We start from the raw sequence: 25191 nt of genomic DNA on the forward strand, positions 1-25191 counted from the left end.
CAGAAACTAAATTTGGGGAATTGAGATATTGGAGTTCCTTAGTTTATATAAAAAAATATGAAATGTCACCAGAGAAATCTAGTTGTTAATGTCCCCAGTGATGCTTCCTTTCTAATGAAAGGGAGGTGTAGTCTGCAGAGTTCTCTCCTTGATCATTCTTTACTGTCCTGTTTTCCCAGGACCCCACAGTATTAGCATGCAGCCTTATGACACAAAAAGCTCATTGCAATGACACAGGAAACAGGCTCTCATGAATCTCATGGATTCAAAATCCTGCCACTTAATAATTTCAAGCCAAAAAAAGGATAAACTTTCCTTATCATAGAGGACTTGCATTGTCATGAAGTATCATGGGCATTTGCTCTGTCCTGGCAATAAAAAAAGGCATTATAAAGTTCCTTGGGGTTATCACACTCAAATCTAGTCAAAGAAAGACACAAGTCTGCCATTCTGATGTCTAAGATATTAACACCTTTATTTAAAAATCATATACTCTAGCTCATTTGTTGAGGATAACGATAAGTTTTCTGAGTTTAGCAAAACAATTGTACAAACTCTTAGGTGCTTTCCACTGGTGCTTTACCTGTGCACTCCTGCAGCATGACACAAACCACCTTATCAGGAGGAACAATCTGAAGGGGAGGGAGGATCTGAGGCAGGGATCTGGAGAGGACAGAAGATAGGTAATGTTTTGCTGTAGGAGTTTTGCCCCACAGCTACAGAGACATCAATGCACCACATATGTTGCAGGCAGATTAAGGTCAGGGCTCAGGAAAAGAACGTGAAAGAACTCTACCTACAACTGCTGAGACTATGGTGACTTACACAACTTTAATTATTGTGGAAATCAAACAGCTTGTGATCATGTATATCTGTGTGTGGACATGAGGCATGTGAAATCGTGTTGCTTAGATAACCTTGATTCTGACATTTCTTCTTTTTAAACAAATTTTGCATTTCAAAATTATTTTTTTTCATATAGGTAGAGATGTATAGACATATACTTTTGGGATAAAGAATCATTCATAGGATATAAGGAGTTAAAGATATGTAGAAAGATACTGAGCATACAGTGGTTTCCATATCAATAGTTTTAAGGGAATATATGGTTATGATGAAGTTAAAGTAGATATAGGTGAAACAAAATACACCACAATGACACTCTAGCAACCACAAATCAGTTCCACTAGAGACTAAATAAGGTTAAAAGGATGGGGTTTTTCTTATAATTTTCATTTCATTCTTAACAGTCATGGTTTTCCAAATTCAGCTTCTCTCACTCTAATTTTCCACCCTGCCTACTTCTAAGCATTCTTTTCAAGATATTGTTGTTCTTACTATTAAGAGAGAAGCACTTCTTAATATTGAATTATTTGATGCTATTTCATTTTATTTCTCTCAGGTGCCACAAAGAATAAAATATACAGGTGTATAATGAGGTTGAAAACATTGGGTATGGTACAGAGAAGAATTTAACTTTGTGACAATGTAACATGACACGTCTCACTTACATGTAAATGCTTCTTAAAAAACTTGCTCACTGTGTTCATTTAGAAATTCAAAATTACCGAACATATAGTTTTCAGATGTAGTTCAGATGCAAATTGAGAAAGCATCTCTCTGCCTGAAAACTCAATAGTCCATTGCAGTCGGATCCATGTAACACAAAATTTTTCTAGACAGGAAATTAGTGGTTTGAGGGGTTTTTTTTCCTCTTAACAAGGAAATACCTTAAATTGCATTAGTTAAATACTTTCCTATGAAATTTGAACCAAAATAACAAAATAAAACAGCCTAACACGTGCACACACAATTTATCATTCTCATGAAATAAAATATTGAATGTTTTGGGTTCAACTAAAACATCTTATTAAAATCAAAATGTATCATTCTGACTTCATTTTTAATTAGATTTCTGACATTTTTATATGGAAAGTAATAATGACTTTTAAAGTCAGCCTGAGATGGAAATTCAAATTCAAAAATTCTAACAATTATAAAAATTCTGGAAATGTTAGTTTTATTTATCTTTTTTGTTTCCTTTTCTAATGATTTGTCTGGAAAAAAAATAGACCTTTTCTTTCACTTTGTTTTAATACTTCACAAATCCATTCTGCCAAGTTTAGCACTCCAGAAGATATTGGAGCAGCTCACAGTTGTTATGAACATGGATGTCTCCTGAGAAGCAGAACAAGGAGGTCATGTGGGACTAAGAGCTACAGCTCCTAGAGAGTGCAACAGTAGATCATGAAAAAGGAAGAATCAAGTGGTCCCAGATCAAAATGAAACATGTCTGCTCATAGCTTGGATGGGTATACCCTTTGCTGGGTAAAAAATTGGCTGGGTGGCTGGACCCAAAGAGTTGTGGCGAATGGATTTAAATCCAGTTGGTGACAGGTCACAAGTGGTATTCCCCAGGGCTCAGTACTGGGGCCGGTTCTGTTCACTCTATCAATAATTTGGACGAGGGGATCGAGTGTACCCTCAGTAAATTTGCAGACAACACCAAGTTGGGTGGGAGCGTCGATTTGCTTTAGGGTAGGAAGGTTCTACAGAGGGATCTGGACAGGCTGGATCGATGGGCTGAGGCCAATGGTATGAGGTTTAACAAGGCCAAGTGCTGGGTCCTGCACTTGGGTCTCAACAAGGTGACCAAGCCCTTCTCTGACATTGCAGTAGTGCAGTGAGACCTCTGTGTCAAGTCTCTTTGACACTAGTGGCTACATCTGTCCTCATAAATGAAAAGCACCTATGATTCTTCTATAGGCACTTAAAGCAGCGGAATGACCCCGACCTGTATTGGCTTAACTTGTTTATCCTCTGAAACAAAGTAATTGCATGTGAACTACTCATTAGATATCATCTCTGGATTAAGCTAACTCCTTATCCATGTCTGAGAATTGATTCAAAGAGTTCTAGATGGCTTAGGTCAAAAATATGTCACTGACAGATCTAAGTATATAATGCTGTAGCTGATCAGGTTCCTGTGCCCAGATATATTCCCTGGCACTAAACAAGTTCAGTTTATTTGTATAGATATTGCTACAGGATCCATGATAAAAATATAGATTGACTATTACAGTATGATACAGAAATGCCTCATGGTGCCATTAGTCTTTCACCTTAGATGCTTCTGAAGACATCCCTCAGGGATCTGTACTGGGACCAGTGCTATTCAATATCTTCATCAATGATATAGACAGTGGGATCAAGTGCACCCTCAGCAAGTTTGCCAATGACACCAAGGTGAGTGGTGTGGTTGACAGGCCAGAGGGACGGGATTTCATTCAGAGGGACCTGGATGAGCTGGAGAAGTGGGTCTGAGGAAACCTTATGAAGTTCAACAAGGCCAAGTGCAAGGCCCTGCACTTGGGTCAGGACAATCCTCATTATCAGTACAGGCTGGGGGATGAGGTGATAGAGAGCAGCCCTGCGGAAAAGGACTTGGGGGCACTGGTGGATGAAAAGCTGGACATGAGCCAACAATGTGCACTTTCAGCCCAGAAGGCCAATCGCATCCTGGGCTGCATCAAAAGAAATATAGCCAGCAGGTCCAGAGAGGTGATTCTCCCCCTCTACTCTGCTCTGGTGAGACCCCACCTGGAGTACTGTATCCAGCTCTGGAACCCTCAGCACAGGAAGGACATGGACCTGTTGGAGGGGGTCCAGAGGAGGGCCACGAAGATGATCAGAGGGCTGGAGCACCTCTGCTATGAGGACAGGCTGAGAGAGTTGGGGCTGTTCAGCCTGGAGAGAAGGCTATGGGGAGACCTTATAGCAGCCTTCCAGTACCTGAAGGGGGCCTACAAGAAAGCTGGGGAGGGGCTGTTTGCAAGGGCATGTAGTGATAGGACGAGGGGCAATGGTTTTAAACTAGAGCAGGGTAGGTTTAGATTAGACATTAGGAAGAAGTTCTTTACAACGAGGGTGGTGAGGCACTGGAACAGGTTGCCCAGAGAGGTGGTGGAGGCCCCATCCCTGGAAGTGTTCAAGGCCAGGCTGGACGGGGCTCTGAGCAATCTGATCTAGTGAAAGATGTCCCTGCTTACTGCAGGGGGGTTGGACTAGATGATCTTTAAAGGTCCCTTCCAACCCAACACATTCTATGATTCTATGATTTCCCGAGCAAGAATAAAACACTGTTCCTAGAGTAGAATTCCCTTTAAGTCCCTACAAATTCTGTAGATACGTTTGAGAACAGAATTTAATCTACTGGAGCTGAGGATAAACACGTTGCTTCAGTGCAGTCACCTCTGATGTAGATCATGGGCAGCTCCTGAAAGAAAAAGAGAAAAGGAATCTGTAGTCAGCATTCAGGCCAAACTCTTTTTCCATGGCCTGACTCTGTTTCTGTCCCATTTTATTAATGTCATCTGAGCTCCACATAGCATCAGTGTCAGTTACATTCCCTTCAGTGAGCCACAAAAAGCACCTACAGCATTTTGTGCACTCAACTTGGAGGCAATCTGCTAACACTCAAGTGCTTATTGAATGGAAAATGATGCAATAGTTGGCTAGCTGGAAACATTATACTGTGCAATAAACAACATGCTTTTCTGCTGTCTCCTCTCTGATCCATCACAGACAGGCATCCCTCAGTGCATCTCATTTGTGGGAGGCTAGAGGGTTAAAAGTCAGGTAAGAGAATAAAAACTGCTGAGGATGAACATAACCAGCTGAATAGGTTTTAGGTTTTAATGCACTTGATGTCCCAGAGATTGTGAGTCTGCTCAGAGAGAGAACACGACTATCTCTCTTTTATCATCTTCCTTCTCAAATTGTCAGCATATTTGGGATATTTCTTTTAACATCTTGAGGAGTTTTATCAATGGATTGAAAAGTATGTTGCTTTGGATTTTTTAGAAATGAAAATAAAGAAAAAAACAAAATTTGCTTATTTTTTCTCCAGATTATTCTTTTATTCTTTTTTATGTGCTTGTACAAACCTTCTCCCCCATAAAAATCTTCCCTGTCACATTTTGTGGTGTTCCAATTAAAAAACAAAACAACAACAAAGCCAACCATTTTTTAATGAAAACATGGTATTTTGCATCAATTATTTTTTAATAGAATATACTCTTTCAATATCAAGAGAATTTCTGTTACTCAGTGAGAATCATGTCAGTCATTGGTCTTGCCATTTCCCTATGGTGCCATGTTCAGCATGAAAAAGACTGAGCTTTGCCACTGTTTTGTAAGTATGTTTACGCCAACAATGCTATCTTCTGGCATGTTCTATTTTTGTAGATATTAATAACTGTCTTCACGTAGCAAGTTCAGCTTTCAAGTACAGTTATGAGCCCTACCATTGTGACAAAAAAAAAAAAGGTCACAGCTATTGCAGCAAGTGTCTGAAAAATGAGAGCGCACCAAAGGGCTATCTAGGAGACCTAAGATGACAAAAGGTGGGTTTTGCTTGTAACTCTGTATTTCCTTATCCTAGACACATTCCTTTCAAAGGTGCAGCTATGAGTTGCCCTTGCTCAGATGTCATGCAACAGTTCAGCCCTACATTCTGAGCTTTGGCATCTTTTCTCTCTGTTTCCGCTCTCTTTTGCATTAAACAGAAATATGGTTCAAGCCTTTAAGACTATGCTAGGGCTTGCTCAGGTGAGAAGTACAGTGAATTATACAATGTAGTAAACACCGCTGCTGTTGAGCTTTGCAAATAGCAATCGGATGTTTCTGCCCCATATGGTTTGAAAGCACCTGCTCCAGAACAGATGGCTTAATCAGCATCTGATGTGCAGTTTCACCCTGACTCTGTCATAAAAAAGTGACAGTGTGGATTTCTCACGTGGAGACAGGCTTTGAAGCTGAAGGCCAGCCTACAATGCAGAGGAGTCCATGGCATATCAGTGGCAGAGCTGAAGGCAAGTTTTGTCTCATGAAAGTCAAGTTAGGGTTGCTATCTGTCTGAAATATGCTGGACGTATGTCTTGAAAAAGATGCCTGGTCGAATATTTGAAAAGTGACCTTGCAACCCCACAGAGTGGAGAGAAATTTCAACCTTGGAAAGTAAACTTCAAGTTTGCATACACAAAGTTTTGTGACTTCACTATGGAATTGTCTATGCTATATCCACAGTGGAAGTGTGGGATTCCTACAATTGGGAGTTGGTGAGATAAGTGGTATTGGAAAAAAGACATGTTCCATGAAGCAAAAATGCTGATAAAGTCCTTTGTCTCTATTAAAGCGCTGACAAACTGCTGGCCACTAAGGCATTTCAGGACACACACGGTTGAAGCTTCAGACTTTAAGCCTATCAGAATCATAGAGGGTGACACTGTGACAGCTGCAGCGTTCCAGTCCAGGCTCTGTCTAAACAGAAAGACTAAAATGAAGGTCCCTTCCAACTAGAATATTCTATTCCATTCCACTCCCACTCCATGACTTTGAAAAGTCATGACAATCATCTGGTGAAGTTCCCACTGACTGGAAAAGGCGAAACATAATCCCCATTTTCAGAAAGGGAAAAAAGGAAGACCCAGGAAACTACAGGATGGTCAGTATCACCTCTGTACCTGTTGCAGTTTGGGCTGGGTTGGACAATGACAAGATGACAGATGCTCTGCCTCACCTCTCGCTCCAAGTAGGGGAAGAAGTGAGTTATGAGTTTAGAAAAAAATAAACTACTTTAATGAAATATTAACAATAAAATAAAAATCGACTGCCCTAGGGGTGGAAACACAGCCCTACTATCTGCCATGGACTGATCCAGACTGCACTGGAGAAGGGTGGAGCTCCAGAACACCTGCAGTACATTGATGACATCATTGTGTGGGGTAATACAGCAGCAGAAGTTTTCAAGAAAGCTAAGAAGATAATCAAGATTCTTCTGAAAGCAGGTTTTGCTGTCAAAAGAGGTAAGGTCAAGGGATGTGCACGAGACATACAGTTCTTGGGATATGGCAAGATGGTCGTTGCCAGATCCCAATGGATGTGATTAACAAAATAACATCTATGTCCCTACCTACTAACAAAAAGGAAACACAAGCCTTCTTAGGCATTTTGGGTTTCTGGAGACTGCATATTCCAGGTTACAGTCAGATTGTGAAACCTCTCTATGAAGTGACTTGAAAGAAAAATGTGTTTCACCATCACCTCTTTCTCTAGATTTATAATTGTGTGTGTGTGTGTATATATATATATAAAAATGTTAGAATACATTTAAGAAATTCAGGATAGAATCAATGATCTAGAAGAACGCAGTAGGGTAATTGTTCCCAGAAGTGATTATGTCATAAAAAGATGGTTTTGATGGAACTGGATATTGGTCCAGAAGTTGTTTCCCTTCTTTTTAGTGATCTGAAAATGTAAGATCAGACGTAAGATCAGACGATCTCCATAATGCTCCAATCTGTCCTGGTTGGGGAGAGATTCTGTCATTTGTTTCAGTGGCCAGTCCAGCCCAAACCATGACAGTCTCTCTGATTTAATTAGCACCAGTTCCTCCGTAAATAATGGCTGCATTTTGATGACTTAGGGGAAGTTGTTCTTAAACACTGAAACTATTCTAAACATTAAATACTGATGTTTAGAATAAAACATTAAATACTATTTTCTATTCACCATCTCAGAACTGCTTATAATAATCTCTTGTTATTCATAAAACTCACACAGTTATTGTGTTTCTGATCCCTCATTTCTGAGTTTGGTCTCATCAATTAACCTTGTGGAAACAATGCTTGTATGACCAAAAAGAATAAGATGGAAGTAGAAGCTATAAAGCACAATTACTGCTCTGTGAACAACTTGTTAGATGTGGCCTAAAATATAAGCTGATCTGAGTATAAACACAGAGGCTATGTGATTAGAGCAAAAAGTTAATTCATGTTTTGAAGGGGAATGAATAAAAAAATCAGCATAACCATCTGTGCTGTGTATATCAGAGAGATCATAGAATGGTTTAGGTTGTAAGGGACCTTAAAGATCATCTTGTTCCAACCCCCCTGCCATGGGCAGGGACACCTCCCACTAGACCAGGCTGCTCAAAGCCTCATCCAGACTGGTCTTGAACACCTCCAGGGATGGGGCATCCACAGCCTCCCTGGGCAACCTGTTCCAGTGCCTCACCACCCTCACAGTAAAGAATTTCTTCCTAATATCCAATCTAAATCTACCCTCTTCCAGTTTACAACCATTACCCCTCATCCTATCCTTACACTCCCTCATAAAGAGTCCCTCCCCATCTCTCCTGTAGGCCCCCTTTAGGTACTGGAACGCTGCTATAAGGTCTCCTCGGAGCCTTCTCTTCTCCAGGCTGAACAGCCCCAACTCCCTCAGCCTGTCCTCATAGCAGAGGTGCTCAAGCCCTCTGATCCTCTTCGTGGCCCTCCTCTGGACCCAATCCAACAGGTCCATGTCCTTCTTGTGGTGAGGACTCCAAAGATGGACGCAGTACTCCAGGTGAGGTCTCACCAGAGCAGAGTAGAGGGGCAGAATCACCTCCCTCAACCTGCTGGCCATGTTTCTTTTAATGCAGCCCAGGATGCGGTTGGCTTTCTGGGCTGCAAGTACACATTGCCAGATCATGTTGAGCTTCTCATCCACCAGCACCCCCAAGTCCTTCTCCTCAGGGCTGCTCTCAAGCCATTCTCCGCCCAAACTGTATTTGTGCTTGGGATTGCCCTGACCCAGGTGCAGGACCTTGCACTTGGCCTGGTTGAACTTCATGAGGTTCACACAGGCCCACCTCTCAAGCCTGTCCAGGTCCCTCTGGATGGCATCCCTTCCCTCCAGTGTGTCGACTGTGCCATACAGCTTGGTGTCATGGGCAAACTTGCTGAAGGTGCACTCAATCCCATTCTCCATGTCACTGACAAAGATATTAAACAGCACTGGTCCCAGTACTGACCCCTGAGGAACGCCACTCGTCACTGGTTTCCACTTGGACATGGAGACGTTGACTGTAACACTTTGACTGCGGCCATCTAGCCAGTTCCTTATCCATCGATAAGGTCCATCCATCAAATCCATGCCTTTCCAGTTTAGAGACCAGGATGTCATGCAGGACAGTGTCAAATGCTTTGCATAAGTCCAGGTAGATGACGTCGGTTGCTCTCCCCTTATCTACCAATGATGTAACTCCATCGTAGAAGGCCACCAAATTTGCCAGGCATGATTTGCCCTTGGTGAAGGGCCATGTTGGCTGTCACCAATCACCTCCTTATTTTCCATGTGCCTTAGCAGAGATTCCAAGAGGATCTGCTCCATGATCTTGCCAGGCACAGAGGTGAGACCGACCGACTTGTAGTTTCCCAGGTCTTCCTTTTTTCCCTTTTTGAAAGTGGGGGGTTATGTTTCCCCTTTTCCAGTCTGCGGGAACTTCACCAGACTGCCACGACTTTTCAAATATAATGGAAAGCGGCTTGGCGACTTCATCTGCCAGCTCCCTCAGGACCCGTAGATGGATTTCATCAGATCCCATGGACTTATGTACCTTCAGGTTCCTTAGATGATCTCGAACTTGATCTTCTCCTACAGTGGGTGGTTCTTCATTCTCATAGACCCTGCCTTTGCCTTCTGTGACTTGGGCATTGTGGTTAGAGCCCTTGCTGGTGAAGACCCAGGCGAAAAAGTCTGAAGACCTGAGGAGATACTACTTCAAAGCTCTTCAGGATCATTCAGCTGCCAGACATGTAACACTCAGTCTGACATGAACAAGAAAGTCATAGAGAAATTCATAATAATTGGTAAAGAGAAGGGGCGTTGTGTTAGCATGAAATAGTTCTGAGGCTGGAGGTACACACTGTTAAATAAGTTTCAAGACCTATTGCCAGTGAGGAGAAATCTGCCCACAAGACCTACATACTCTGTGAGTAATATCTCCCTGGGGTGTCAGTTTTTGTCTTTTCATTTGCAAGACATCTCCTCCATTCAGTTTACTGTAAAATGTTGCACGTAGAGAAATCCTGCAAGGTAATAATTATTGGTGTAATGCGGTGATTTCCATGCTAAGGGTTTCCTAAGGATTGCAAGGTCTGTATATCCCCACTAGACATTGATTATGCACTAAGAGATAAGCAGCACAGAATAAGCATGAGAACAGCAGCTCCTGGACCCCAGTGTGAAATCTATCACTGACACAGGGTGCAGCCTCTGCTTGCTGTGGGAAACTATAGAAACTATGCCTACCTAAGGATGTCTGATGTATAGTCTCATGCAATTTGCAGTCTCATGCAATAGAAGTTACTTTGTTGAGGAACATGTAGCTACTTCTGCATGAAGTGAATGAACAATAACCTTGGAGGGGAGAACATGTATTTTTTCTCTAAGACATCACAAGATGTTAACTAGTTAGGATGTAGCCAAGAAGTTATTTCATTTGAACTTTTAAATGTACATACCATGTCCTGTAACTGATGGCATGGGACTTAACAAGTAGCAACAAGAAATAAACTCTTCTCAGAAAAGGGAATCATTCAAATTATAGATTATATTTATCACTATTCCGTAACACTAGCTTAGTACTGATTTAAAAAAAAAAAAAAACAACCAAAAAAAAGTCTACTGAATAGAGAATCACTACCTGAAACATCTGGTTATCCTCAGAAGATTTTCATCTCAGTACTAATCTTAGCATTGCTCACTAACTGTGTTTAAGAAGCCTTTGGTACAAGAGTTTGGATTACACGGCTTTCTGCTTCTGTTTCCTTACTCATGTGCTTACTTTTCAAAGTCAAAACTTTTCTTTGTCAAGGGTACTGACTGATTAATTTTACCAGTTTTACTGTAGCTGTAGTAAGAGCAGTATATTTTCAGGGGCATTTTTGAGATTTTGACTTTTTTAATTTTGTCAAGTATCTTGAACAGGGAAAAATCATGAAACCTTGAAAATACCTGTGTTAAGAAAAAACTGATTTCCTGTAAGCTTATTACTGTATTGAATGCATCATGAAAAAGAATCCTTCAGTAACAGGTACATAGATGATATAAGCTAGGCAAAATTTCCTAATTTTTATTATTATGATTAAGAGATTGTGATCATTTTACATTGCGCATATGACGTACAAAAGGTCTTTGTCAGTTTTAGAGCACTATTCACTTGACTCACTGAGGGGATTCGCAGCTCAGTGTTAGCCTAAGCTGCATACTTATGACCTGAGTGTACTAAAGATGCAAGGACATTCTGCTGTGAGGAATGTATTAATGCAATTAACTCAAAACCACAATTAATTTCCTCTTATAATTTGTATGAATATTTCTTAATTGCATCACCTTGTTTAAACATTCCCCAGTGGTGACAATAGAAAGGTCTGTTAGTCATACAAACTTTCTGCAGCATTGCTCTGAACGCTCTGAAGATCAAGAGGAAACAGCCTCAAGTTGCGCCAGGGGAGGTTCAGACTGGATATTAGGAAAAAATTTTACACTGAAAGGGTTATTAAGCATTGGAACAGGCTGCCCAGGGAAGTGGTTGAGGCACCATCCCTAGAGATATTTAAAAGATGAGTAAACATAGTGCTTAGAGATATAGTTTAGATTAGCGATGTTTTTTGTCAAGAGTTAGGTTGATGGTTGGACTAGATGATCTGAAAGGTTCCTTCCAACCTAGGCGATTCTATGATTCTATGATTAATGTGCTAATCACAAAAGGAAGGAGAGAAATTTGCAGAACTTTATAACCCATGCTGTCATTTTTAAATAGGAGCAAAAAATGCCTAATATGCATAAATTCTCATATCATACAGGGAAAATAGTATGACTTACTAGACTGGCTACCAGCCAGTAGCGCAAAAGTATCACTCTTGGCAGGTGCATTCACTCATACTGCATATGTGACACATCTTACTGATGGATTGTAGAAAACTACTGTTATGATGTCGGAGGTCACTTGTTTCATCTCCGCTAAGGTCAAGATTGGTTCAAGCTCCATATGGCTCAGGACCTGGACCAAAGCCCAGTGAAGTTAAAATGACCATTTCCATTGATTTTGATAGGTCTTGAATCAGGCAGTGTAGATAGGAGTAGTTGCTGGAATTCAAGCAGGGAAGAAAATGGGAGTAGAAAAACAAAGTAATGTGTGAAAATCTGAAGAACCCTCACAGGTTCCAGCTGCAGTCAAGTTTCCCCCTTTGTCAAATTAAATTCCCTAAGTTTGGATTAGCAGCAAATGGTTAAAACATTCTGTAAACTCAGATTATTATCAACAATCTATTTTTATCAGAATTTTTGTCTTTTCTATTGATTTCACAAAAGAAAATTACTATCATATTGTGAGAAATAAAACCAAATGGTGACAACACATGATGAGACATCCTTCACCAAGCCCAGAAATGCCCACACGTTCCCAGGCTTACTCAAGGTTGAACTCCCTTTAATTGTTCATTTCAAAGCAGCAGGAAAGAGAAAGCTTGTTCACAGCAGGTATTTAGAGAAGAGTGAGAGGTTGAATGTGGACTTCTCTTTTAAAATTTCCTGGAGTTTAAGTGCCATTTCTTCAGAGACAAAGATGCCATACTTGTGTGTGGGTAACAGCATATTCCATCTATAATGAGAAATGCCATGTAAACAAGACATCCAGATAAGTGAGGCAAGAAAACAAACGGACTATTAGTTGGCTTCGTTCTCTCACAAGGTATTTAAGTGGTTGATAAATAGGGAATATAAAGAGGGGAAAGAAGTGTTCCAAGGTAGGGACTGGAGGGGAAGAAAATAGAATTTAAAGGCAATGATTTTCATGTTGCACCATGTTATTGGTATTATCTGGAAAGGTTTGCCAAAAACAAACAAGCAAAACCCTATAATGTGTTTATTAAGAACAAACAGATATGGAGGTAAAAGAGAATGGGTCCCTCACAGCAGTGATACATGTCCTGAGAGGATATGGGATGCATCGATGGCATTATTATGAGGACAGGAGCACATCTCTGAAGTAGACTTGTTCTGTTATTTCACCCAAGCACATACATATACATAAGTAAGGAATAGTACAGGAGTATTCATATGGATGTGACCTGGAAAAACACATCAGATATCTAGAGGTACATTACAGAGGTACATCACTTCAGGTGTGTGCGGGAAGAACTACTTATATGATTGCATTTCTCCTGGTTGAAATTCAGTAGAGAAATCAGAAGTCACAGTAAATAAAACTGAAAGTTCCCTCCCTTCCCCTAATGCCTTCTCAGGTCATGTGTTACAATAAATAACACAGTCATGGAAGTGCTTGTACAGTATACCCTTAAAAGTCTTCAGAGAGAGAAATTCCTGCTGTGTTTCCAGACAAACCCAGCTCAAAATCCACCTGAGATGTTATCAACATGGAGTATTCCTGAAGATTTTCATGTGTCCCCTTGAAAATATTCCTGTTTCTACATTATTTTGTCCCTTCAGCATGAACTACAGCCTAAACAGTCATTCCCATGCCTGTGGTTGTACAGCTGGTTGATTGCCAAGCATGAAACTTTGCACTGGAAAATTCTCTGTTTTCATTCAGGTTTTTAATGGAAATATGAAATAGTTCTTGATCCAGGTTGTTTCATACTATCATATGAAACAACATCAAAAGCCTTACTTAAATCAAGAATCTTAGCTCTATCATTCCATCATTCCAGAATAGTTTAGGCAGTGAAAGACTGTGAAATGTCTCTAAACTTTCTCCTGGTCCTTTGTGTAAGAACGCACTCATCCAGAGCATTAGATACTGTGATAGAGGAGGAATATAGTAATTATATTTTCCTGAAGGTGCAAGAAACTTGACAGGTCTTGTGATATACTCTTGGTATTCCACAAAACCAATCAACCAACCAAAACCAAACCAAACCCAACAACAAAAAGGCAACCTAAAAAATGAAGACTCATAAAGATGCCCCAGAGACAATAGGCTTTTCCTTAGAGGGTGTGGTAGCTCTTAAATTTTCTGTATTTGCTCAAAACTATTTATAAATTAGCTTATGAATTAGTGTTTTCATTTATGACTACCTGTGAATGACCACCCATTTTCAGCTTTGTGGTTGCCATTAAGGAAAAAAAAAAAACAAAAAAGAAGAAAAAAATTTTGGAGAAAGTTAAGATAATTACTTCTAGCTTCTGATAGGTGAGCTTTCCAAAATGGAAGCACTCTCTGTAGCTGCAATAACTACCCTGTTTCCTTCCTGCTTGGAGGAATAGGGAAGTAATTTAATTCTCATCAATAGCAGAAGCGAGTAATAACTCTTCTCATTCAATATGTAGAGCAGGTGGAGAAAATAAAAAATTCTACCCAGATTCAATCCAACTGCTAACATGCCTGTGACAAAATCTAAATTCAAGGAGCTCATAGGGGACCACAGTTTGTCCCTATAGTGAAAATAATACTGCCCAAATTAGAGTCTGGCCCTTCTTAGTTAAGGCACCCTCTGGTATTGAAAAGAGATAATATTTGAGTATCAATGTGTATCAGAAACATAATATCCAAAGGAAGTGTTAATGTAGTACTAAGTATTTTTATGCTATTAAAGTGCTAGTCAAGTGGTAAAAGTAAACTGTGGTGAACCAAATGATCAAGGAAACTTTTCTGGAGAACATTATGCACTCCTGACATCCCCAATGTGATAAGTATATCAAGATTTAGTGCCCATTTATTAGTTTCGCAGCACAAGAGAATCCTGGGGCTGCCAAACCTGAATCATTACCCTCATTTTTCATGATATAATCAGTATGAAAATGGTGAGTACCTGGATATCTTCCTGGACATGAGGTGTTCTAACTAAGTACAGCTAGATCACCATTATTGCATCATTGACTGATTGTCATTCTGATTAATCTCTTCTGTATTTTCATTCCCTGTACTGAAACAATGCATATGTCACTGAGTAATTAGTCTAGTGCCTGCTTCTGAATTATGCCCTTGACAAGCTTGTACCTTTGTCACTGCTACCCTAGCTTTACCCTGTTCCTTGAACCCTTTCCCTCAAAAGCAAATAAATTAACACCGAGCTCGAGGTCAAAAATTGAGAATATTCCCCTTATTCTCTGCTACGTGCAAATCCCTTGCCACTAGTATTTTCCTTGACCATTACATTCGTCCCTCAAAGAATGTGTCTGAGAGGCATGCCTATTGGGTTGCATTTGGATATATTAAAAATCTGCTTCTTTCAGCTTGAATGATGGGAGTGTTGATGTAAAAGTTTTACACATACTTTGAAGATGACTAAACAGGCAATTCATATGAAGAACCTCTCTACTCGTGGATTTGCCACCGTTTTGAAGGTCTGAGGTGAGCTTTTCCCATAGCAGCATTCCCATTTGCTACATCTAAATGAATAAATATATAGAATCATAGAATCATCTAGGTTGGCAGGGACCTTTCAGATCATCGAGTCCAACCCTTAACCTAACACTAACAAAAAACATCACTAAACCATATCTCTAAGCACCATGTCTACCCATATTTTCAATACCTCCAGGGATGGTGACTCAACCACTTCCCTGGACAGCTTGTTCCAATGCTTCACAACCCTTTCGGTGAAGAAATTTTCCCCAATATGCAATCTAAACCTCCCCTGGAACAACTTGAATCATAGAATCATAGAATCGGAAGGTTGGAAAGGACCTTTGAGATCTTCGAGTCCAACCATACACACACACAAAAAGCCAAACCCCTACAATCTCTGCCACTAGAGCACGCCCTGAAGTGAGGCCATTTCCTCTTATCCTATCGCTTGTTACTTGGGAGAAGAGACCGACCCCCACCTCGCTACAACCTCCTTTCAGGTAGTTATAGAGAGCGATAAGGCCTCCCCTCAGCCTCCTTTTCTCCAGACTAAACAACCCAAGTTCCCTCAGCCGCTCCTCATAAGGCTTGTTCTCCAGACCCCTCACCAGCTTTGTTGCCCTGCTCCAGACTCTCTCCAGCACCTTAATGTCCCTCCTGTCGTGAGGGGCCCAAAACTGGACACAGTACTCAAGGTGGGGCCTCACCAGTGCCAAGTACAGGGGGACTATCTCTTCCCTAGTCCTGCTCACCACACTGTTCCTGATACAGGCCAGGATGCTGTTGGCCTTCTTGGCCACCTGGGCACACTGCTGGCTCATATTCAGCTGGCTCTCTGGGCCTGACCCTCCAGCCAGTATTTTACCCATCAAAGAGCACTCCCGTCCAAACCATGGGCAGCCAGTTTCTCCAGGAGAATGCTGTAGGAAATGCTGTCAAAGGCTTTACTAAAGTCCAGGTAAACAACATCCACAGCCTTTCCCTCATCCACCAAGCGGGTCATCTTGTCATAGGAGGAGATCAGGTTTGTCAAGCAGGACCTGCCTTTCATAAACTCATGCTGACTGGGCCTGATCACCTGGTTGTCCTTCATGTAACGCATAATGGCACTCAGAATGATCTGTTCCATGACCTTCCCAGGCACCAAGGTCAGATTGACAGACCCGTAGTTCCCTGGATCCTCCTTCTGGCCCTTCTTGTGGATGGGTATCACATTTGCTAGCCTCCAGTCGACTGAGACTTCCATGGTTTGCCAGGACTGCTGGTAAATGATGGAAAGTGGCTCGATGAGCACTTCTGCCAGCTCCCTCAGTACCCTTGGGTGGATCCCATCCAGCCCCATAGACTTGTGTATGTCTAAGAGCTGTAGTATGTCACTCACCATTTCCCCTTGGATTACTGGGGCTTCATTTTGCTCCCCGCCCCTGTCTGCTAGCTCAGGGGTCTGAGTACTCAGGGAACAACTGGTCTTACTCTTAAAGAATGAGACAAAGAAGGCATTAAGTACCCTCGGCCTTCTCCTCATCCTTTGTCACCATGTTACCGCCCCCATCTAATAAAGGATGCAGATTATCCTTAGTCCTCCTTTCATTACTGATGTATTTAAAGAAATGTTTTTTGTTGTCCTTAACATACAAAGCCAGGTTAAATTCTAGTTGGGCTTTGGCCCTTCTAATTTTCTCCCTACGTAGCCTCACAACATCTTTGTAGCCTTCCTGAGTGGCCTGCCCCTTCTTCCAAAGGCCATAAACCGTCCTTTTTTCCCTGAGTTGCCACCATATCTCTCTGTTTGGCCAGGCTGGTCTTTTCCCCGATGGCTCATTTTTCAGCACATGGGGATGGCCTGCTCCTGTGCTTTTAAGACTTCCTTCTTGAAAAACGTCCAGCCTTCCTGGACACCTTTGCCCTTCGGGAATGCCTCCCAAGGGACTCTGTCAATCAGACTCCTGAAAAGACCAAAGTCTGCCCTCCGTAAGTCCATGGTGGCAGTTCTGCTGACCCCCCTCCTTGCTTCTCCAAGAATCGAAAACTATCATTTTATGATCACTGTGCCCAAGATGGCCTCCAACCATCATATCTCCCACAAGTCCTTCTCTATTTACAAACAGCAGATCCAGCAGGGCTCCTTCCCTAGTAGGTTCCCTCACCAGCTGTGTCAGGAAGTTATCCCCAGTACATTCCAGGAACCTCCTGGACTGTTCCCTCTCAGCTGTATTGTATTTCCAGCAGATATCTGGTAGGTTGAAGTCCCCCATGAGGACAAGGGCCAGTGATTTTGAGACTTCTCCCAGCTGCTTGTAGGATATTTCATCTGCCTCTACATCCTGGTTGGGCGGTCTATAACAGACTCCCACCACAATATCTGCCTTGTTGGCCCTCCCCCTGATTCTTACCCATAAACACTCAAACCTATTGTCACCATCATTAAGTTCTTGACATTCATAACACTCTCTAACATACAGAGCCAACCCACCTCCTTTCCTTCCTTGCCTGTCCCTTCTGAAGAGTTTATAGCCATCTAATGCAGCACTCCAGTCATGTGAGTCATCCCACCATGTTTCCGTGATGGTGACTACATCACAGTTTTCCTGCTGCACAATGGCTTCCAGCTCCTCCTGTTTGTTGCCCATGCTGTGTGCATTAGTGTAGAAGCACTTCAGTTGGGCTATCAGTCCTGACACCTTTTTGCTAAGAGAAGTCTTAGCTCCTACCTGTCCATTCCCAGTCGTGGCCATAGTTTCTAACCCATCAATGACCCTCATGTATCTGCTGCTGCATGAATCTCCATCCTCTGCCTTCACCGAGTCAGCAGACTGAGGGACCTCACGAGCATCCCGTCCCACAGACATTGGCATGCCACCCCCAGGCTTACCTCTAAAGAGCCTGGTTTCATCTGAAGTAGGGTTTGATATATTAAAGCTTTAAACTAATTGAAGTAGGTGCTTAATATATTAGAACTGTAAATTAGACTAGGAGCTTAATTTAGGAGACTGGGTGCCTTAAGGCTGTACAAAGAGCAGATGCAACAGTTGTAGTACTGAATGTCAGAACTTATCTCCTATTTTTTAAGAAAGAATGCTTTAGGTCAATATAACCTTGTGGTAGAAGCTTATCTCTCAAAACAAGGGGCCCAGGGTTACTGAGGAATGCAGAGACTAGTCAAAGCTAACACTTTTGATGCGCCAGCAAGAATAAAGGAGTAGAGGCCTGCAGTTCACCCAGAAGTCACAACGATGAAGAAGAGTGGAGGAAGTAAACGACCACCAGATGTCTCTGAAGACCACCGAGAGACTCCAGTGCGCATGCGGGAGTGGGCAGTAACCTGTAATAATGAGTTAATGAATAGGTAATCATTTCTTGGAAAGCTAGTGAATATGCATACATAGTATGTATTTAAACTGTACCTCTAAATCAGTTGGCATGCACATTGAGTGGACCAATCCCCTGTGTGCCTGGCGCTGCAATAAAGAATACCTGCTTAGTAGTCACCAAGACTATTGAGTCTTAACTTCGACATTTCATGGCATCACATCCCCTTCCCCCTTCTAATCTAGTTTAAAGCCTGTTTAAACTAGATTTAAACAGGCTTTAAAAAAAAAAGCTAGTTTAAATTTATATCTGATAAAGCAAGATATTGCTCTCGTTTTAGAGACAGCTAAATATAGATACAATTGATGTTCATGCCATAGGTGTGGATGCTTGAAAGATTAATGTTTTCATTGGAGGAATTAGCCCTCAGCATTTATAACTAATGGAGATCTAGTTATTACAGTCTAGGATGAGATTCCTCTCATCCTCAAGTGCATGTATAAAATATGGTAAATATATACGCTATGCCCTCCACAAATTACTGGTTTAATCCACTAAGAACAAGGACAACAAGGAATGGCTGTCTGCAATGGTGACATCTAGCTTGTATCTATCTAAAAAAGGTAAAAAATAATCCCAGCCCTAGCATCAAAAGGAAGACAGCAACAAGCCAAAGAGTCACAGTGAGCATTAAGGCATTTTTTGGAATCGATACCATCGTCATGATTGCACAATGAGCTTCCGAGGGGTCTCAGCCTCTTGAAAGCATCTATTCTACTTTCTACAGTGATTTGAGATTATAAAATGATCATAACCATTATTTCAATTCAAACAGGTAAGATTACTGTGTTATCTGGAAACAGAAATATTGTACATAGTTTGGGGCCACAATTTAAGTTGCTATGATCTTTTCCAGCAAGGTAAATGACCTGTGTTTGATGGAACCTAGGTAAATCAGTGTCCAGCACCACATTAAATTCTGTCTGTCTTATTTGTGTATGGGATTCTTTAAAGCCATTGCAGACTATGAAGTAAGGAGGATGCACTGAGTGACTGAACAGCTTTTTCCATCATTGGGTTTTTGGTATTCTAGCGATCAAGGTACATGCATAGTTCTCTCTACAATATGGAGGTTTCTCAAATTTATTAACAAATTTTATTCACAAAATTCATTTATGAACTAAGGAAGTATCTACTTCATAGATGAAAAACTATGGCTCAGAATAACTGTGGATATTTATTCAAGGTCATCCAGGAGATCTGGATGTGCTCCTGGCATCAAATTCTGCTGTCCTGAACCCCTTTTCAGACCCCTACTCATTGTGACTGTTTTCATATTTAAAGTGTTCCCTGAGAATCACAGAGCTACATGAAATTCAATTTTTTTATAAGTGATCCCTGCATTTTCTTGGGAAATATACCATTCTGTTTGGGCTCAGTCCAGAACAACTTGTGTAGGTAAAATGGAAACACGGCTATACCATTTCCAGGAGAATTTTTTATCTGCACTACTCTATAAAGCTTTTGCCTAACTTCAAAGTTCAGATGTTACTTTGTAAAGGCAGAATTAATTTTCTTGATTGCTAATCCATCACCACTAAGTATGATGCATATGGTATAAAACATAGGTATTTCTGCTATCATTAATAGTGGCACATTGTCACAACCGATAAGGAAATGCAATATGAGAACAAGAAAACAGTCATTGGATTTGGCAGCTTACCCTTGTTTTTCTAGTCACCATGGCAGGTACCAACCGAAACCCTTAACTCAGGAGGATGACTGTGTGAATAAATGAGGAAAAGAAACTCAGGACTTGGAGAGCGTCAATCATTCAGATGTGTTGAATCACAGTTTGCAGTGGTGCTATTCAGTGAAAGATAAAGATGGATAGGTCTGAAGGGGGGAGGAGGCGAAAGTTCTGTAAAATATCCTAATGCTCAGGAGCAAAGGCATAACTTTTGGCCCGTAGGATTTTGCTAGAGAAAAGGAGAGGCAGTGACACAGAGGATGAGAGAAGGAAATTAACATGTGCTTGATAAAAGAGAAATCAAATAAGGAACTGTGGTTTAAATGGCAGATAAAGTATAGCTGAAGCGATAAGTACCATATGAGAGACAGGAAAGGAAATTAACAAAACATAAATTAACAGGGTAGAAAATATCTGGGTCCAAGCGCAACAGCAGGTAGAAATACTCAGGTCAGGAGGAAGAGAATGAGTTGTTTTCTTTTTTGAGAAAGAAAATCCTAACTTAAAGTGCTAGGGAGGGCTTCAGAAAAAAATTTGCTTTTTTGTTTCAGTTTGCTTTATGGGGAAAGAATAGAATCACTGAAATATCTGTGAATTACCGATTAAATAATTTTATTATTAAATAAAAATGGAGAGAGATCTTTTTGAGATTGTATAGATGTTCCCCAGAGTATCCCCATAATATGTCAAGCTCATATAAGCAGAGAGATGAGCAGGTGAATCCTGTATTTTAAAACTAGTAGAAGCTATTATGATTATCTTTGCTGACCTCCCATGTAATGCAGACCTATAACAGCACAGTCATTTCTGCATTAGATGAAGAACTAGTGTTTAAAAGTTTCTGGACAGTGCTGCAGCACATATTGCACTAAAAGGAGGGTCCCTTTAATTCATCCAGGCATCTCAAAACTATGTTTAAATCTTCTCCAGCCCCTAGTTTAATCCAGTGGTTGGGAGAAAAAAAATGGTAATTGGAAACTGCCTTAACCCTGCTCATTTATTGCTAAACTGTGAGTTGAATGTTGCATCACTCAGTAGCACATCGTAGATTTTTAACGGTATTGCATTGCTATTGCCTTTACTATGAAGGGAAACATAATCTGAAGAAATGGGCTCTGGATTAGATTAATTTCTTCTCTTTTGAGTTTGCTAGATGATAGGCCTCCAAAGGATATACAGGGTTATAGATCTGAGACAAGGGATTGGCCTGACTCTCCTAGTTTACTGTTGATTTAGGTATTTTTCTCTATTTAGGTTTTATTTATTTTTTCTTTCTAAATGTGGACTTCTTATTGAATCAGTCCCTGACTTTTCAGTAAAAACCAGAAATAGATTTCAGCAAAATACCTGTTCCCATTCCATATTGAACTCTGTTCTGCAGTCCTGCTTTTCTCAGCTCTATTTATCGAAGGGGCAAATTGCAGGTCTCTGCATTGGTGACTTCCAGAGTGTATTTCCCACTCGCCTCATAGGACCTCTGTTTCTTATTTCTCTGTTGGTTAATGCTAAACTATTTTGCTATCGCAAATCATTCATGCTCATCCTTCTGTAACTTTATGAATCTTAGCTGTTTCATATATCTTCATTTAAGTGAGCTAAAAATAGATGTTCTGGAATCAGGAAGTAAAATAGATGCTATAACAGTGCTGTAATAATAATAATAATAGAACAATCATCACAATAACAATAAACATTGGTAATATTGATAAGCAATCACTATTCACTATTTAAACTACACTAAATATATACGATATGATATTATAAACATATGATACATTATATGATGCGTTACATACTTTTCCTGACATATTTTTAATTCAAATTTTTTTAAATATACACATATATTTAAATGTATGCGTGTATGTGTATGTGTGTGTATATATATACACACACACAAATACACACACCTTAACTCAGCTAGATCTACTCTGCAGAAACAAAACCACACATTTAAATATCGCTAAATTTATTTGAGTCACCTTTTAAAATCCATCCCTGTTTTCTGGATCTCTCACACACATTCATGAGCAGATGAATATCTTTTGGTACAGAAAGGTACCCAACAACACATGCAAGTTCTGTCTCCTGGTGACGCATTCTGCTCCATGGAGGAGTTTATCACTGAAGGTACCAGTGCACTACATGCTTCAACTGTTTTGAAACAGGAATGGTTTGCAAAGTCCAGAATTAAGAGCAATACTGAAGGTAACTCAGGAAATCCCATTTTCTTTAGCACAATAATTTGCCTAAAGTTAGGGCTAAGAGATGACCACAAAGAAAGAGGAGGATCCAGAAAAGTTTCTGTGCTGCCTTGCACAGCCAAATTAATGTTGCTATATGAAGCATGATGTAAGGGTACTTTCATGTACTTTCATTTTACATGTAAATGGAGAGAGCAGAGGGGCTGCAGTGTCTTTAATTTGAATAAATTACCAAGTATGTGAAGGACTTGGCAAAGTAATAAACTCAGAACAAGACAGGGAAGCCATTTCTGGGGTGAAATCGCCAACAGTAAATTGAGGGCCTGGTCCTTTTTGAAATAGATGCGAGTCTTTCATTGACTTCTGCAGGTTTGGATCAAGCTAACAGCAGGGAAGCATAATTTAGCCAGCTGAACATGCAGAAGAATTTGAGAGGGAAGGAATGCACTAAGCCTCACTGGCATATGGCCATGGGCTCTGGAGGTGCCCCCCCCCAGCTCCCACAAAAAGATCATAGAATCATAGAATGGTTTGGGTTGGAAGGGACCTTAAAGATCATCTAGTTCCAACCCCCCTGCCATGGGCAGGGACACCTCCCACTAGATCAGGTTGCTCAGAGCCCCGTCCAGCCTGGCCTTAAAAACTTCCAGGGATGGGGCTTCCACCACCTCTCTGGGCAACCTGTTCCAGTGTCTCACCACCCTCATGGTGAAGAACTTCCTAACGTCCAGTCTGAATCAACCCATCTCTAGTTTTAATCCATTCCCTCTAGTCCTACCATTACCCAACATCCTAAAAAGTCCCTCACCAGCTTTCTTGTAGGCCCCCTTAAGATACTGGTAGGCCACTATAAGGTCTCCTCGGAGCCTTCTTTTCCCCAGACTGAACAACCCCAACTCTCTCAGTCTGTCCTCAGAGGAGAGGTGCTCCAGCCCTCTGATCATCCTCGTGGCCCTTCTCTGGACACGTTCCAGCATGTCCATATCTTTCTTGTAGTAGGGGCTCCAGAATTGGATGCAGTACTCCAGGTGGGGTCTCACGAGAGTGGAGTAGAGGGGGAGAATCACCTCCCTCGACCTGCTGGCCACGCTTCTCCTGATGCAGCCCAGGATACGATTGGGTTTCTGGGCTGCTAGTGCACACTGATGGCTCATGTTGAGCCTCTCGTCCACCAGCACCCCCAAGTCCTTTTCTTCAGGGCTGCTCTCAAGCCAGTCACTGCCCAGCCTATATCGGTGCTTGGGATTGCCCCGACCCAGGTGCAGGACCTTGCACTTGGCCTTGTTGAACTTCATGAGGTTGGCATGGGCCCACCTCTCCAGCCTGTCCAGGTCCCTCTGGATGGCATCCCTTCCCTCCAGCGTGTCAGCCACCCCACACAGCTTGGTGTCATCGGCAAACTTGCTGAGGGTGCACTCTATGCCACTGTCCATGTCGCTGATGAAGATGTTAAACAAGACCCGTCCCAGTACTGACCCTTGAGGGACTCCACTCGTCACTGGCCTCCACTTGGACATGGACCCATTGACAGCCACTCTTTGGGTGCGGCCGTCAAGCCAGTTCTTTATCCACTGAATTGTCAGTCCATCAAAGCCATATTTTATCAGCTTGGAGACCAGGATGTCATGCGGGACAGTGTCAAAGGCTTTGCTCAGGTCCAGGTAAATGACGTCAGTTGCTCTCCCCTTGTCTATTGATGCTGTGACCTTCTCATAGAAGGCCACCAGGTTTGTCAGGCACGATTTGCCCTTGGTGAAGCCGTGTTGATTGTACCCAAACACCTCTTCATTATTCTTCTGCCTAGGGTAGGAACAAACACAGGAGGCCAAGATGGGTAGGAACAAACACAGGAGGCCAAGGCTACAATTTTCAAATGACCCTGTAAATCAACCCTTCCAACAGCCTCATATTTTGTGTACACACAGCAGTTAAAACAATGCAAATACACACGAAAACAGGCTTTTGTGTAAATTCAGTATTATTACAGTACACAAAAAAAGGTAATATGGAGCAAAGTAACATTTTAATGCATACTAATTAAAGTGGGAAATTACCAAACAGGAATTCACTTACCACTTCATTTACCATGTTACATTAGAGAGCTGGTAACCTTTATATTCAATAATAAAATCCATGACTAATTCCTAAAATAAACTCTATAAACAAAGCAGTTCTTTGCTGAAATCTAGCATGTGCCAGAGAAGCAAGTTAATTGTCCTGGTTTGAGGTAAAACAGAACCAACTTTCTGTTCAGTAATTTTAATTCTTAGCTAGGCCAATTTGGCCAAAACCACAACATTAATAGAAATAGTTTCAAAATTATTTTGGAACATAATAAATCCTGTGGGCCTGATCCACAGATGGTGTAAATTGGCATATTTCTTGTGACTTCAAATGAATTAATACCACTATGGATTTGGCTTTATGTGCTTTTCCCCCTTAATTCTATACTCTTTTTTTTTTTCTTGTTTGGGTTGTTTCTTTGGTTTTTTATTGGTTTCTTTTTTCTTTTTTTTTCAGGCAGAAAAGTACTTCAAAACAAACAAAAAACTTCTGAGCTGTGCTCAGAAGAAATCTCTTCCTTTCCCTTTGGGGTACCCATCAAAAACTGTCCCACTTCACCAGCAATACATTTCTTGAATTGCAAATAAATTCCAAGTATGTTTGGCATAGAGCAAAAGGCACAGAAAAAATGACAAAATAAGACAAATTGTAAACAAATGTGACAAGCT

This window comes from Rissa tridactyla, chromosome W (genome assembly GCF_028500815.1).
Source record: "Rissa tridactyla isolate bRisTri1 chromosome W, bRisTri1.patW.cur.20221130, whole genome shotgun sequence".
NCBI classification, from domain to species: domain Eukaryota; kingdom Metazoa; phylum Chordata; class Aves; order Charadriiformes; family Laridae; genus Rissa; species Rissa tridactyla.